Source organism: Oryctolagus cuniculus, chromosome 16 (assembly GCF_051225735.1).
Source record: "Oryctolagus cuniculus isolate XC-2025 breed Fujian yellow rabbit chromosome 16, ASM5122573v1, whole genome shotgun sequence".
In the NCBI taxonomy this organism is placed as follows: domain Eukaryota; kingdom Metazoa; phylum Chordata; class Mammalia; order Lagomorpha; family Leporidae; genus Oryctolagus; species Oryctolagus cuniculus.
This window is the reverse complement of record NC_142882.1, coordinates 52,385,370-52,401,918: the sequence shown is the minus strand read 5'-3', so window position 1 is coordinate 52,401,918 and position 16,549 is coordinate 52,385,370.

The following is a 16,549-nucleotide window of genomic DNA, read 5'->3' as shown; positions in this document are numbered from 1 at the left end:
GGCACTTTTGTGCTAAAGCCACAGCCCACGATGTCACCTGCTGCCTCATTTCTGCAGGAGACAGGGATGCCTTCCCTGGCGCGGGGGCCGGGGAGGGGGGGGGTTGCGAGCACACCTGCGTGCAGCAGGCCCAACAGAGGGGTCTCCCACTACTGCTGCCAGGAGCCCATAGCCAGCCCAGAGGGACACTGTCCTGAACCTAGGAGCCAAAGGAGTTTAGAGAGAACCAGGAAACCCCAAAGCAGATGGAAAACAAAAGGAAGAGGAAAAGAATTCAGTCCCTCAGGCTCAATAAGAGGTGTTTATCAGTAAGTCTCATCTCAGGGCAGGTGAGTGGCCAAGTGGTTAAGACACCACGTGGGATGGCCACACTCCATATCAGAGTGCCTGGATTCACGTCCCAGAGCTGGTCTCGGCTCTGCTCTCTGCTTGAGCTCTCTGCTAATGTGCACCTTGAAGGGCAGCAGGTGATACCTCGAGTACATGGGTCCCTGCCACCCCCATGAGACCCAGGCTGAGTTCTAGACTCCTGGCTTTGATCTGGTCCAGCTCCAACTATGGTGGGCATTTGGGGAGTAAACTAGAGGATGGGAGATCTTTCTCTCTATCTTACACACAAGAAATACAAACTTATAATCATTTTTAAAACAAGTCCCATTTAAGAAGCTAACTCAAACCTTTTAGCATGCTATTCTGGCTCCACCAGTAACCATGTTCTCCTGAGGGGAACGCATCACATTCTGGCCATAGTTTGTCTGCTTATAAGATTTTTTTAAAGATTTATTTTATTTATTTGAAAGACACAGTTACAGAGAAAGGAGAGGCAGAGAGAGAGAGAGAGGTCTTACATCTGGTGGTTCACTCCCCAATTGGCCGCAATGGCTGGAGCTGAGCCAGGAGCCAGGAGCTTCCTCCGGGTCTTCCATGTGGGTGCAGGGGCCCAAGGACTTGGGCCATCTTCTACTTCTTTCCCAGGCCATAGCAGAGAGCTGGATCGGAAGTGGAGCAGCTGGGACTAGAACCAGCGCCCATATGGGATGCCAGCGCTTCAGGCCAGGGCTTTAACGCCCTGCACCACAGCACCGGCCCCCTGCTTATAAGATTAAAGGTCTTAGATTTAACTTGAAGTTAAAACCTCACATCTGCACTCAGCATTGTGGTATAACAGGTTAAGTTACCACTTGTAGTGCCAGCCTCTCACATCAGAGTGTCTGGTTCGAGTCCCGGCTGCTCCACTTCCAATACAGCCCCCTGCTAACACATCTAGGAAGGCAACCGAACTGCCACCCATGTGGAAGACTCAGCTGTGGTTCATGGCTCCTGGCTTTGGCGTGGCCCATATCTGGCAATAGTAGCCATTTGAGGCGTGAACCAGCAGATCCAAGATTTCTCTCTCTCTCTCTCTCTCTCTCTCTCTCTCTCTCTCTCTCTCTCTCCCCCTCACTTTGTAGCTCTGCCTCAAATAAATCAGTCTTTTATAAAAAATACAAATTTATTCGATTTTTTCCTATTTTGAAACCATACTGTAAGTAGTACATGGAAGAAGAAACAAAGAAATTGGGGAAGAACAGACTCAGGATGTCCTCTAAATGTAGGGGCGAGAATGTGGACTGAGGAACTAGAAGAGATAGAAAGTAAGAATCAGGGGCCAGCAGAGAGGCATGAAAGTGAGAAGCAAATCCCTTCACACTCAGACCGTGAAAGACCAAGAGCCACCAAGGGTAAGGCAAAGGCAGGAGCTGCAAAGACAGCCGACGATGAAACCCCAGACTCGCACCCCCAGCCCACCAGCCAGCCTGCCAGCCTTCCCCTCCCCCAGCAGGACATGACAGGTTTATTCTAGGGAAAGAAAGTGAAGCAGAGTGGCTGCCAACCCCCAAAGCACCAGGCAGGAAGAGACATCTGTCGCTCCCCCTCTTCATGGAGGAACGACACTAAACCCTGCCTAGGCTTCATATCCGAGTCACGGCACCATTATTTCGCTCCCCGTCTTCGTGGAGGAACAACACAGGACCCTGCGCTGTTCTTTTGTCTGCTCGGCCCTTCCCGGGTTTGCTGCTGGTTCTTCCCGGGTTGGCTACCATCCCTCCACCTCCGTGGAAGGGCGGTTCCCCCTGCCACATTCCCCACTTCCGTGGGAGAGCGGCACACCGCCGGCCGGCTCTCTCGGGGGCTGCACAGGTGTTCCTTCAGGTAGATGTTCCCCTTAGATGTTCCTGGTGCATGTTGTCTCTCTCCTCCTTTATAGTCCTCTTCCACCAATCCCAACTCTGCTACCCACACGCCGAGTACGCTGCTCTCCTCCAATCAGGAGCAGGTCCTGCAGCTTGTCAAGTTGGTGAGAGACAGCTGGGTAGAAGCTGTTGCCTCCTCTCCCAGCGCCATATTGTGGGAGAGCAGACGCATAGAATAAGTCTTAATTCCAGTAACTTAGTCTAGTCCGAGTTGCTCCCTACAACATCTACTGATAACCAGCACAGGAGGGCAACTGGATACCAGCCCCTACTCAGCCTGCCTAAAAGATGATGGTGAGTTCTTCTCTGGAGAAATCAAACAGTCCCAGCAAATTCACTGTAGGGGAAGAAAAAAAATCCTCTACCTTCCTAGCTTCATGGTTGGGTCTACAAAGTAAACCAAAGACAGAGTAACACATGCATCACACTACATGGGTGAACTTGGTGATGGGCACCTTGCTGATGAAGGGGTGGCCAGAGGCTGAGACTTCTACAGCATGTTAACCATGAGCAGTAAATTTGAGGAGTAGTAACAGGACAGAGGAAAGGGGAGGTAGGACTCTAAGGGCAGTGCACAAATATATGGGGAAAAATAAACACACAGAGGAAACCAATGGGAAGCAAGGCTATTTAGCGAGCTTCGTTAGGTGGCTTTCCTGTGCTTGGTGCCTCTGGGCTGACAGAGACTCAGCGCTGTTTCCTGGTGGTAAGAGGCAGTAGTTTTGCACTTCCCAATTCAGGAAAAGGGACACCACTGCACATGTGTGCCCTGGTGTTGAGTAACTTAGGGGGAAGCAGACAGCTGGTGTAGAATCTGCTTCTTCTCAACCACCTTCAGCTCAAAATAATCCTTATTCCAGAGTGGTATGTTTTGGGGTCACATCTTCTGCTATCTGATATGACCTGTGAAAATAACTCATAAGTCTTTCATCAGAAAAACAAATGGGGCCGGCGCCGCGGCTCACTAGGCTAATCCTCCGCCTAGCGGCGCCGGCACACCGGGTTCTAGTCCCGGTCGGGGCGCCGGATTCTGTCCCGGTTGCCCCTCTTCCAGGCCAGCCCTCTGCTGTGGCCAGGGAGTGCAGTGGAGGATGGCCCAGGTGCTTGGGCCCTGCACCCCATGGGAGACCAGGAAAAGCACCTGGCTCCTGGCTCCTGCTATCGGATCAGCGCGGTGTGCCGGCCGCAGCGCGCTGGCCGCGGCGGCCATTGGAGGGTGAACCAACGGCAAAGGAAGACCTTTCTCTCTGTCTCTCTCTCTCACTGTCCACTCTGCCTGTCAAAAAAAATAAATAAATAAAAAAAATAAATAAATAAATAAAAAAAAAAGAAAAACAAATGATAACAAGAGTTAGAGAGAATAAGAGAAAAGGGACTGCTCAGGCATTGCTGATAGGAATCTTAATTAGCATAGCCATTGTGGGCAATGGGATGGAGGGTCTGCAAAAAGCTAAAAACTGAACCACCCTGTGCTCCAACAGGCCCACTTCCAGGTACGCATCCAAAGGAACTGAAATCAGTACGTCACGGGATGTCTGCACTTCCATGTTCACTACAGCTTTATTCAGAAAAGCCTTTGCTTTTTAACTTAAAAGCTAAAGGACTAAATGTCTGTCCCTGCTGTAACCCATGCCCATCACCAATGCCCTCTAGCTGAAGACCACCTGGGACACAGCTGTAGTTGAACAAACTGAGTTTATTGTTTGTTTTGGTGGAAAACACACACACACACACACACACACACACACAATGGAGGACTGTTATGAATCTTGGTGAAAAGGAATTGAAAAGGATTTTATTCTAGGATTTTGGTTTGCATTGGGAGACCTAGAGGAGAGTTGAAGCAGTGAGACAGTCCCCTTACTTGGATGACAAAGAATGGGGCAGGTTTCTCTGGACATCTCACATGGCTAGAACGGGGAAGCCTAGACCAAGGCCAGGGCTGTACTTGGTAAAGAGCAGCAGTCACTCGCCTTAGCTGGGAGAGGAGGGTGTTTGATATCTTGTGGTTAGGACAATGTGTCTGCTTTGTCCAGAGTCAGATGTGGTAGGTGTGTCTGTGTTCATCCATGACAACCACACAGTGGCCTTGCTTGACATGATGTTCTGTGGTTATTCACGTTCATGTTCAATGGGAGAACACCAAGGTCTACTTGGTGAACCAGGTCAGCTCCTGACGCCAGGGGCTGCTGTTCTGTTTCTCAGTGGTCAGCTGTGAAGTGCACCAGGTCTGCACCTGCGCCACGCCAAGCAGGAAAAGGGTGCGTCCATAGGGACCGGAAACGGGCCAGCCACACAGCAGCAGCCTAAAGCCGAGGCTACGGTCTGCACCTGATTGGGTTCCCTGTGTCTGACCTCAATTGGTTAAATTTAAATTCACAATTAGTTAGGTGTAATCTGATCTTTAAGCCCTTACTTCTGGGTCTCACTATGAGGAAGTCAACCAGCTGCTCCAAAACATGTTCCTCTATAAAGGGACTTCTAAACCTTCACGGGAAATGGAGTTAAAAGACAAATTTATTTTGTTGTGAAAATTTTGAAATCCATGCATAGTTTTTGAATAATACACATTTCCCATGAACTATGTTTTAATTGCTTATTATAAATTTATCTGAAAGACAGAGAGAGAAAGAAATATCAGGATCTGCCATCTGCTGGTCCATTCTCAAATGCCTACAGCAGCTGGGGCTGGGCCAAGCCAAAGCCAGGAGTCTGGAATTCAGTCTAAGTCTCCTAGATCTCCAGGCCTCAGGTGGAAAATTACATCAGAGCAGGGACCCAAAAACTTGAGCCATCGCCTGCTGCCTTCTGGGGTGCGTGTTAGTAGGAAGCTGGATCCGAAGTGGGGCTGAGACTCAAAGCCCAGGACTCCAGCATGGGTGCAGCATCATCCTGAGTGACACATTAACCACTGCACCAAATGCCTGGACCTCCATGAACTTTGTGAATACCCCTCGTAGGCATGGATGTCACATTTTTGCACCGAAGTAAATTTATGTTTTCATTATAGTTCCCATGAATTTTTTAGGTACTCTTGTATTTAGACTTTCAGGACCTGGATGTAAACTGTGGAGGAACGAACATCTCAGGAACCAGTCACCTGCAGCTGTCACTTTGATGCAGCCATCATTGTGGGGATGGAGGCAGCACCCTCACCTGTGGACGCAACCCCAGGACATGGCGGATTTTACCGGTATCTGAAAACAGAGAACTGGGGGCTGGCACGAAAGGGGTGGAACGGTTTATCATTGTCGGAAGTAGTCATCTGCTTAGATGAAAGCCATAAAAAAAATTCCATGGAATTTATTTCAAACCCAGAGTCTTAGGAGGGAATTAAAAAGACTTCAGCAGGAACATGCTGTCTCTATAAATTAGGTTTACTCAGTGACTCGAGGGAGAATTGGATCAGCTTAAGAAATAAGTTTTAGTCTTTCAGTCAGAACACTGGCTGCGGGAAAGGAAAAGGGAAAAACATTCAGATTAAACTCCACGGAGGGAAGGCTTGCCTCGGGAGAAAAGTCGGAGACCTCAGGGCAGAGCTAAACAGGCCTGGAGGGAAACGGGCTACACTCGGACCTGCCTGCTCATCAGGCTGTGGTCAGGAGTGAGGACGATGCTTCCTTACTGAGCTTAGATCAGAGGAGGGGATGGGGCCGAGGCAATCCAGGACAGGGACCACAAAGAGCCGGGAAATGATGGCCTGGGCACTGCGAGGCTCAGGACAGTCTCCGGAGCCAGCCTCGCCAAACTCAGGTGGAAAATTCATCAGCGCGATGGGACACTGCCTGGGATGATGCAGCTCTCACAGGACGTGGGTAAAACAGGTGCACTGACTCAAAGGAGGGAGACAAGGGAAGCCAGCAGGAACACTCAGGAATTGGTAAGAGAATGTTAACATCTGGAGCAGACGCAGGCTATGTGGTGAGAAACTGGGCCTAAGGAATACACAGGATGAGAGGTAGGGAAGAGGGATGATGGCATAATGCATAGGTTGTTAGGGTAAGTACCCAGCCTGGGTTAGAAGCTGGACCTGCTAGAGGATCTCTCCTGGGAGGAATCACCTGATTCAGGTAGGGGAGGGTGCAGGATTTGTTGACACAATGAAGAACCCCATGCCCTCCCTGCTGTGAGTCCAAGGACATATCAGGGCCATCTGGGACTGCTAAGCCAGTAGTTCAATAAGCAAGGGGGATGTACAAGCTGGAGCAATCCACCCCGACTGCCAGGAAGAGTCAGGACTGCTGCTGTGTAATGTGGGCCAGGAGTGCTGCGGCCTCCTGTGGTTCAAGGGGTGCTCCTGGAAGCTTGCTGGCATCGCCATCAACAGCAACCACAGCCCAGCGTGGGCCAAGTGACCAGGAGTTCTGCTGTCTTGGGGCTGAAGGTCTGGGTGACCCCACTCTCCTTGGAGCCTAGATGAGCAGGCCAAGGTGACAGGGAATGATCATGGAAGGTGACGGTAAATAGAGGACAGGTCTTCAAAAAGCTCATGGAAAATGGTCACCCTCTCCTAATTCCATTTTCCACAACCTTTCTCAAGTGCCCTCTTGTACTAGGATAGAATTTATACTCCCTGGACCGGCTGCAGTACCGGGGTGCTCATCTTGCATGCCCTCTGTAGCACTGCCACGAGCTGCTCCCTTGGTGAACCCATGGCAGAACGGTGTGAACGTGATGCAGGGCACTGAGTGGTCGCTGGGACTGCAGGGCTGCGGCAGTCTTACCCAGTGCCTCTCCCACATCCCTTCCCCCTCCCTGCAGCAGGCTCCAGAGGCTCACCTGACTGCCGGCTTAGTGTGCACATGTGACTTTGCCTGAGGGTTTTCCTGCCCTCCAGAGCCTGCAACGTCTTACACAGCTCCCTCACTCTACACTAGCCCCCGGAGCTCCCCAGGCAGCTTGCACACAACTCATCCACGGTGCCGGTTGGCTTAATAATGTTCCCTGCTTGGGCTGCCTTCCCTTCCCAGTCTGTCTTCTCCACGCCCCTTGCTGGAGTTTCCTGCACCTTCAAGTTCATGTTTCCAGGTCTGATTCAGTCAGAAGCCTGCCTAAGACAGTCGCCTGCAGAGGCTTCTAGAGAATCAACCCATTGTTTTTTTTTTTTATTTAAGAGGCAGAGAGACAGACAGAGAGCTCCCATTCACTGGTTCACTCCCCAAATGTTCACAATAGCAGGGGCTGAGCTGGGGCGGAAGCCGGCAGCAATGAACTCAATACAGGTCTTCCGCGTGGGTGGCAGGAACCCCATTACTTGAGCCATCACCACTGCCTCTCAGGGTCTGCATTAGCAGGAAGCTGGAGTCAGGAGCCAAAGCCAGGAATTGAACTCAAGCACTCAAACACAGGATGCACACATCCTGACTGCAAGGTAACCACCCACTCCCCCACCTCACTGCTTTAACATTTTGCAAACAAAGAATATTTAAAAATACTTGCAAACAAGGGTTTTTCTTGCCTGGCTATGTAACATGAAATTGTCCTACTGAATATTTGGCCAAAAAGAAACATTTTTCATATCAATCCTCCAGCTAATAAATAAAGGGAAATGAATGAAAACATCAGCTACTACTATTGCTGAATCTAGGCAATAATCATTGAAACGAAGAAATATCATCATCATATCATGTCTCCTTTTGCAATATCACAGCCGCATCTCTGATGGAGTTGTTTTGTTTTTTGTTTTTTGTTTTTGTTTTTGTTTTTTGTTTTTTGTTTGTTTTTGACAGGCAGAGTGGACAATGAGAGAGAGAGAGACAGGGAGAAAGGTCTTCCTTTTGCCATTGGTTCATCCTCCAAAGCCAGGAGCCAGGTGCTTCTCCTGGTCTCCCATGGGGTGCAGGGCCCAAGCACTTGGGCCATCCTCCACTGCACTCCCAGGCCACAGCAGAGAGCTGGCCTGGACGAGGGGCAACCGGGACAGAATCCGGCGCCCCAACTGAGACTAGAACCCGGTGTGCCGGTGCCGCAGGTGGAGGATTAGCTTATTGAGCCGCAGAGCAACTCTGATGGAGTTTTGTGCTCCAAAATTCACTGCTGAATCTGATCAAACCTCTAGAGCTACCTACTGATGTATACAAAACATGAAAAACAAAGAGAACAGTAAATGCCACTCAAGAGAGGCAATTGGCCAAATCCAACTGTGAGATCTCAGCTGAACAAGCCAGCCAATTTCTTCTTCTATTGCTACTACTACTACTAATAATATCAAGGAAAAAGAAATGGAGAGAAAAATTCATATCCTTAAGAGATATTGGGGCCGGTGCTGTGGCACAGTAGGTAAATCCTCCACCTGCAGTGCTGGCATCCCCTGTGGGCACAGGTTCTAGTCCCAGCTGCTCCTCTTCCAATCCAACTCTCTGCCTATGGCCCAGGAATGCAGTGGAAGATGGCCTAAGCACTTAGGCCCCTGCACCCCCGTGGGAGACCCAGAAGAAGCTCCTGGCTTTGGATCGGCTCAACTCTGGCTGTTGTAGCCATTTGAGGAGTGAACCAGTGGATGGAAGACCTTTCTCTTTGTCTCTCCTTCTCACTGTCTATAACTCTACCTCTCAAATAAATAAATAAAATCTTTAAAAAGGAGAGAGAGAGAGGGAGAGAGAAAGATTTAACCAGCTGCACTGATGAACCTTTTTTGGACCATCCAAGCCGGGGCGGGGGAAGGGGGGAGTGGAGTGCAGGAGACAAGGGGAGGAGCACAGAGGGCTCAAGACCTGCGCCCCGTTTTCAAGTAGCTTGTCCTTGAAAGAGAAGCCTATGTTTATTCAGTGTGGTTTATCTACTAATTGCCTGGCTGTCTAGCAAGGCTGCTTCTTCCCATCACAGAGGAAAAAATAAATGAAAAGCCTGAGTGGAACTGGAGACAGCTTTGAAAATGAGAATGTGAACTTCAAGAGCCTCGAGACTCTATTTTTAAAATCAGCTGAAACTTCAGCTGAGAACCCCTGCAGTTCATAAAAATCTTCGGAGGAAACAGCAGAAGGAAGTGTCTAAACTTTATTATTGCTGACATTTTATTTACTTATTTTTATTTGAAAGTCACAGAGAGACAGACAGACAGACAGACAGACAGAAAAATCTTCTTTCTCTTGCTTCATTCCCCAAATGCTTTGCAAGAGCTGGGGCTGGACCAGGCCAAAGCTGAGAGCCCAGGACCCAGTCCAGGTCTCCCAAGTGGGTGGCAGGGACCCAAATTCTTAAGCCATCACCCACTGCTTCCCAGGATGTTAACAGGAAGCCTGAATCAGCAGAGCTGGGCTCAAACCCATACAGGACGTGGACATCTTAACTGCTGTGCTAAATACCCACCCAGCAAGCCCCCTCACTCTTACAGCACTCTCACCTTTTCCCTTTCCTCTGCTTGCCTGCTTACACAGAAAACAGTTTTCCTGCTGTGCGCTAAACATCCTTGCAGCTCTGCGGAAAGAGCACCTGTGCCCAAGAAACTTCGTGAAGACTCAAGGACTGCTTTTGACATCACAGAGAGCTTGAGCACAAACGCTTTTACCGACTTATTCCAGGGGCAGCTTTTCCGGAGGTGCAGACCTGTTTTGAAAGTCAAAGAAAGGAGATGCTATTCATTTGCATAAATACCTGCTTCAGCATTTCCCCACTTCTTCTACCTGAGCAGGTGCACAGTCCTTTCATCACAACCATCAAGAAAGGAAAGCTTGCAATTTCCATCATTTAAAAGATAAGAAAGCCCAAACAGAGTTGGGGGTGGGGGGGTGGGCAAGACCGTGAGAAACAGACACACACATAGAAAGACACGGTAGGGGCAGAAGGAGCACAGGGAGGGGGTGGGGAGGGGGGTGGAGAGGAAGAGAATGAATACATGATTTTATATTTTGCTTTGGGCTTTTTCTGAATAACAGATAACTCCTTTGAGTATAGAAAGATGGTTTTAAAAGATCTGTCCTATACAGGGGTGGAAAGCTAAAGACCTTTCAAAATATTCACCCCAAAAATATGTAAAGGAAGAGCATTCAGAAGAAAGAATTAAATTAATTTTCTAGTTGTCTATATGCATCCCTTCTCATAATCTGAGAAGAGGATGTTGCAGACGACACTTGGGGACAGGGACTGAGGCTACAGAGGATGCATTTTGGAGAAGCCCAGGGATGGCTACATTTCTTTACATGAGAAGAAGTGAGACAGAAAGATCTAGAAAGGAAGACTCAGAGGAAGGTGTGGAGGAGGGGAGGATGGCTGCTCTAGGAAGTGAAGACAGCGATGGATACAGAGGACATCTATAGAGCTTTAGCTGCAGGAGACGCCACATAGGATTCTACTGCGCCCCCCCCCCCATCCTCCAAAATCTGCAGAATAATACTCAGCATTCATTGAGGCTTAGGGAGACAGAGAGAGAACAACTGACACCTCTGTGCAGACCTGAGAGATGGATGCTTTTGGTTTACAGGACTCATGACCCAGAGATGAAGACCTGTACAACCTAACCGCATTCACCACCTCGCCTTGCATAGACTCAGATGGCGAGGGTAGAATCCATTCAGTGAGAAATCTGATCCCTTAGTGAGAAAGTGACTAGGGTTCTCTGCTCTCCTCATCCAAACCCTTGAGGCAACTGACTGGCTGGTTTGTCAGCTCGTCTCACCGATGATCAACACCAAAATTACAAAACCGCAATTTAGTCTGTGAGTCACCCACGGGTAGGCAGCTGCCACTGCGCATCCAGCTCCCGTCTTTAACTCACTTCCTGCAGGCAGGAGGGGTGGGGAGAGGTGAGGAAGAGGTGGAGATTCTACTTGATTCATCAAACACTTGAGCTTCAAGAACTATATTAACATCTGATAGTACAAGATAGCTGCATTAAAAAAAATTCAATGTAGGGCAGGCATTTGGTCTAGCAATTAAGACACCCAAGTCTGGGGCCCCGGCACCGTGGCTCACTTGGCTAATCCTCTGCCTGCGGCGCCAGCATCCCATATGGGTGCCATGGTCTAGTCCCGGTTGTTCCTCTTCCAGTCCAGCTCTCTGCTGTGGCCCAGGAGGGCAGTGGAGGATGGCCTGAGTTCTTGGGCCCCTGCACCCGCATGGGAGCCCAGGAGGAAGAACCTGGCTCCTGGCTTCGGATTGGCTCAGCGCCAGCCGTAGCGGCCATTTGGGGGATGAACCAACAGAAGGAAGACTCTCTCTCTCATTGTCTGTAACTCTACCTGTCAAATAAATAATCTTTAAAAAAAAAAAAGGACACCCAAGTCCCACACCAAAGTGCCTGGGTTGGGTTCCGCACTGCCAACGTGGATTCTGGGAGACGGCAGATGATGGCTCAAGCAGTGGAGTCTCTGAAATCCACAGAGGAGACCTGGATGCAGTTCCTGGCCTCAGCCTAGCCCAGTCCTATTCATTGAAGGCATTTGGAGAATAAGCCAACAGATGGCAGCTTTCTTGTCTTCTCTCTCTCTGCCTCTCTCTCCTCTCCTGATATCCTCCCCTCTCCCATCCCTTGAATTAAAAAAGAGTTCAGAAAAGCGAAGTTACAGCCTTTGCAATGGGAAGATGAAGATGTTACATTGTTTAACCCAGGCTTTATTCACCTGCTATCAGAACCGGTGAGCTTTACCGCGGCCCAGTGGCTCGGTTCAGTCTGCCAGACCGTGCCTGATGCCCGGCATGTGCACCCGAGCCTCCTTTCATGCTGGCCATGACTTACAGCACCACATCCAAAGGAATGAGCAGCCATCGAAGTCCCTACAACGAACCCCTGCTCACACGGGCTGCTCCCACCACGTTCAAGGCGCCATGCTGCCTACCAGAGAGCTCAGAGAAACAACTAGGCACATGGAGCAAACTGAGACCAAAGTGACGCATGACAGCAAGCATGGTACAGTTTCTCTAGTAGAACATTTGAGCACGGAGGGAGGGGGTATTTGTTTGGTCTACTTGTATCTGGTCTACTCCCAAAAACTGTGTCAAGAGTTTTATAACAAGAATTTTAAACACACACACACATACACACACACAAATATGACTTGGAAACAGCTAAAATATTAAATATGTAAGCAGTCATTTAACAACTTTGCTGAATGTTATACATGGTACTGGCAGCAGAGACAAACAGAAATAAAATGGCTTACAAATTATTCATTCCCTAATAAAAAAAGATCATGAAATAAATATAGAAATAAACTTACAGAAATCATGTAAGTTCCCCAGGAGGGAAGACCATGGTCGTTGTCTAAAATTCTAAAAGCTATTAAAGTCACGGTATTCACACAAAAGGCACAAAACGACCTAATATCTTCAGCATCTCTCTCCCTCGTAGCCCACTCATGATTACTCGGGCACAAAACAGATTATGGAAATATTCATAATTCCTCCCAACTTCAGCAAAGTCAAATATTCTTTCTGTGACAATGTGAATTGCTCCTGGGTTCTGAAAATAAATGATTTCACTTCCCCCACCCAGTTCTCCCTGCCTTTTCCTATGAAATCCCAGCGAGTAATGAAGTAGCTCACAGATTGAGGGGACAGAGGTGAGAGAAGCTGCCACAGCACCAGCAGCCCAGGTACTGCCACTGCTAAAACCCAACTGGAAAGTAAACGACAAGTCGAGCCTACTGACAGGAGCTTCCCAGTCCTGGAAGATCCGCGTCAGCCAGAGAGCAGAGCCCCAGTGTTTGGGAGAATTTTCTGGAGGGGAGAGGCAGGTGTTCATTATCTTTGCCCAGGAAGTTCATTTAACAGAGCGCGAACGCTTTTCATCATTACCATGCCCCTATTCAGACACTGTTTAATTAGGTTAATAGAAACATCTACAGCTTTGATAGTCTTTTAATTCACCTGCACAAACAGAGATGGTTGGAATTCAATTCTGGAAAGAATGATACAGCCATTTCAAAAAGCTTTTCCTTTGCGCACCCTGAACTCATTTTTTTTGGCATCTTATTAACATTTTCCAAATTGAATGAAGCTGTCTCTCTGTGTTAGCAGATAACTCAGGAATAGGAAAGGCCAGAAGTCATTAGCCATTTATGGTCCTTGCTGATCAAATGGACCCTGGGCTGCCCAGAACATCAAGTGACAAGGGCAGCAGTGACATGCGAAGACTCAGTGGTGCAAACCGAATGACGTCAGCCCCCAGCGCTTCCCCCAAGCAGCTGCTGGCCAGGGTGTCCCTCGCAGTGAGCTCTGCAGGAGTGAGCGATCGCATGTGTTTTCCCTAGACAGCTCCTCTCAGCCTCCAGGTCTCCACGCAGTTGTAGTCTTCAATCATCCGAACAAAACAAGGAAGCAAAAACAGCTATGAAAAATAGTAAGGCCAAGAAAGAAGGGAGGAAATGCTCTCTCACCCACATGCAAACTGACATTACTTGTAAGAGAGAAGAACCTGTCATGTGCCAAAAGATATTGGACATTTATTTATTAGTAAAAGCCTGTCCTGTGGCCTTCATATCTCTCCAACTTTATCTTTTTTACGGTATTTATTTACTTTAAAGTCAGAGAAAGAGGCAGAGAGCATGAGCGAGCTTCCATCAAAGGATTCGCTCGCCACAAACCACCAACAGCGGGGGCTGGGCTCCCATATGGAAACACAGATCCAACAACTGCCTGAACCATCACCTGCTGCCTCCCCGGGTGTGCATTAGCAGGAAACTGGGATCAGAAGCTCTAGCTGGGAATCAAAGTGTGTCTTCACTGCAAGACCGAACTCCCATCCCTCCAACTCCATCTTACACCTGCCTTCTCTGTTCCTCAGTAGGGCATCCTCACTCATCCCACGGAGCCCTCACACGCACTGTCCCACTGCAGGAACATGATTGCTGCAGAGCTGCCCGTGCTGACCACTTCCCATCGTTCTACTCCCTGGTCCCTTCTCCCTCCCTAACAACCTCATCTTAATTACCTCTGCAGACACCCAACTTCCAAATAAGGTCACACTGTCTGAGGTGTGAGGCAGTGGGACTTCAACATGTGTATCTTCAGATTGAAGCCAGCACACGAGGTCAGGAATGGGTCTCATTTGTTGTATTCTCAGCATGAACATCATGCATGCCTTAAAGTTTATTGCACTAATTAATAAGTAAGATCTTGTGCTTTGATATGAATTTTTTTTAATACTGAGAGTTTAGGTTCCTGGTAAAAGTTCAGATTTTTCAGAATGTGAAATTTACACAGTCTTATTCTAATAGACTTTGTTCTGGCAAGGCTGGGAAAAAAATACTTATTACAACCTAGAACAAAATTTAGAATTCACAAAAGAAGTTTAACAAGGACTGTAATTAGAGTACCTGACATTTCCAGAGCAATTTTCCCATCTATTATCACAGCATGTGCTCAGATCCTTCACTCATTCATCAAAAATTACCAAGTGTCTGTGCTTCCCGGGTTGTGCCATTAACCATGGTGTAACCCTGAACAGACCTCTGCCCTGAGGGAGGGTAGAGTCAGAGCAGGGGGCAAAGCAGTCAAGAAGCAAAGCCAGGGCTGCAAAGACAGGCCAGGCGGCGTCATCCTGGAAAGGGAGGTCAAGACACCCACACTGCCTGTCCTGCTGCCAGTCCTCAGGCCCTGTGTCACCCAGAAAAGGAAACCACCCGAGGCATAACCAGTGACTCCCCAAGCATCGCAGGTGCATCATATTACAAGACTGATAGAAGTCACAGCTCCTAACCCTGGTGACTTTGACCTTCTGCACACCACGCGTCTGCGACAGCTATGAAAGGGGAGAAAAAGCCCTTGACCCCCAGCTGCCCTTAGCTTTCCAGTTCCCATCACTTATTGGGAGCTCTAACCAGACTTCTAGACCAAAATGAGAGGAGGCATCAAAAAGTTAGTGAAAAGGGAATTAAAAAATTAGTTGATTTGGGCCCCCTCCCAAAAATGTTGAAATCTATTAAGTTTTTTCCATAATACACATTTTCCATGATTTTTTGAAGACCCCTTGTACGCATGCATTTCAACACATTTATGCACCAAAATAAAATTACTTTTAATTCTATCCTTCCACACAATTTCAAAGCACCCTCATAAAGTCTCACCTATCAAGAACAATATATCCTGCAGGAGCGACAGAAAAGTACAGCACCAAACTGCTCTCTAAGTATTTATCCAGGAACCTATATCTAATACTATCAAAAAGTAGCACAGGGGCTGGCGCTGTGGCACAGTGGGTTAAAGCCCCGGCCTGCAGCAGCAGCATCCCATATGGGTGCTGGTTTGAGTCCCGGCTGCTCCACTTCCAATCCAGCTCTCTGCAATGGCCTGGGAATGCAACAGAAGATGGCCCAAGTCCTTGGGCCCCTGCACCCACATGGGAGACCTGGAAGAAACTCCTGGCTCCTGGCTTTAGATCGGCCCAGCTCTGACCATTATGGGCAACTGGAGAGTGAACCATCGGATGGAAGACCTCTCTCTCTCTGCCTCTGTCTCTCTGTCACTTTACCTTCCAAATAAATAAATAAATCTTTAAAAATAAAAGAAGTAGCACATTAGTTTTCTTTAAAAGCTGTTATGAGTGTCAAGAAGCCAATGAACCAAGGACTTAGTTCATAACAGAGCCCCACAGGTTCCCTCAAGGCCAATTCATTCACTGCACATATCATGCTAACAACCCTTGTACAGCATTTATGAGCTATCACGTAACGCATCTCAGAGCTGTGAAGAGAAAAGATGCTGTGAAAAGAGAGTAATTCCAGAATGGCCTGGAGAGAGAGCATAGCACCCAGCAACACCGCCAGAAACCCCTTCGCTCTCCCACCTGCATCACTTAACTCCCACCAGGGGTGCCAAAACTCCCTCTGTCTTCCACCTTTTCTTAAAAAATGAAACAAAGAAAATATACTATCCCTTTTACCCCATTCATCAAGGGAATCAAGAGATGAAAAATTGGAAACATGTCTTTCAAAACCATAAACAAAATTAGGGACCCGCTGGCTGATCCTCTGTCTGCCCTCCCCAAGTTCTGTCATCTGGAAGCAGATAAAATGCTTGTGTCCCAGCCAACACAGGTCATGACAGAGTGGGGCGACACCCAAGTGAGGCAGGGAACAGCAGGCTGAAACTAAAGAAATTTCCAGTCTCCCCAACAGCTCCACCCTTCAGCTGTTTCAGAAAATGGCTTGCAGCTCAGTGCTGAACACAACCAACTTTCCTCTTGTTCCATCAATGCCAAGGATTTCACACAACCAAACAACAATTCTTGAAAAGGAATTGTCACCAAATTTTGAGACACCCTGCGGTTCCCAAGTCCTCCTAACAGTCTGTCCATTTAAATGCCCGTGGCCAAGGTGCTATGCATCCCCTGGCTGCCACCACCCCCACACACAGCCCTGCAATCAGAGGTGATGAATGGA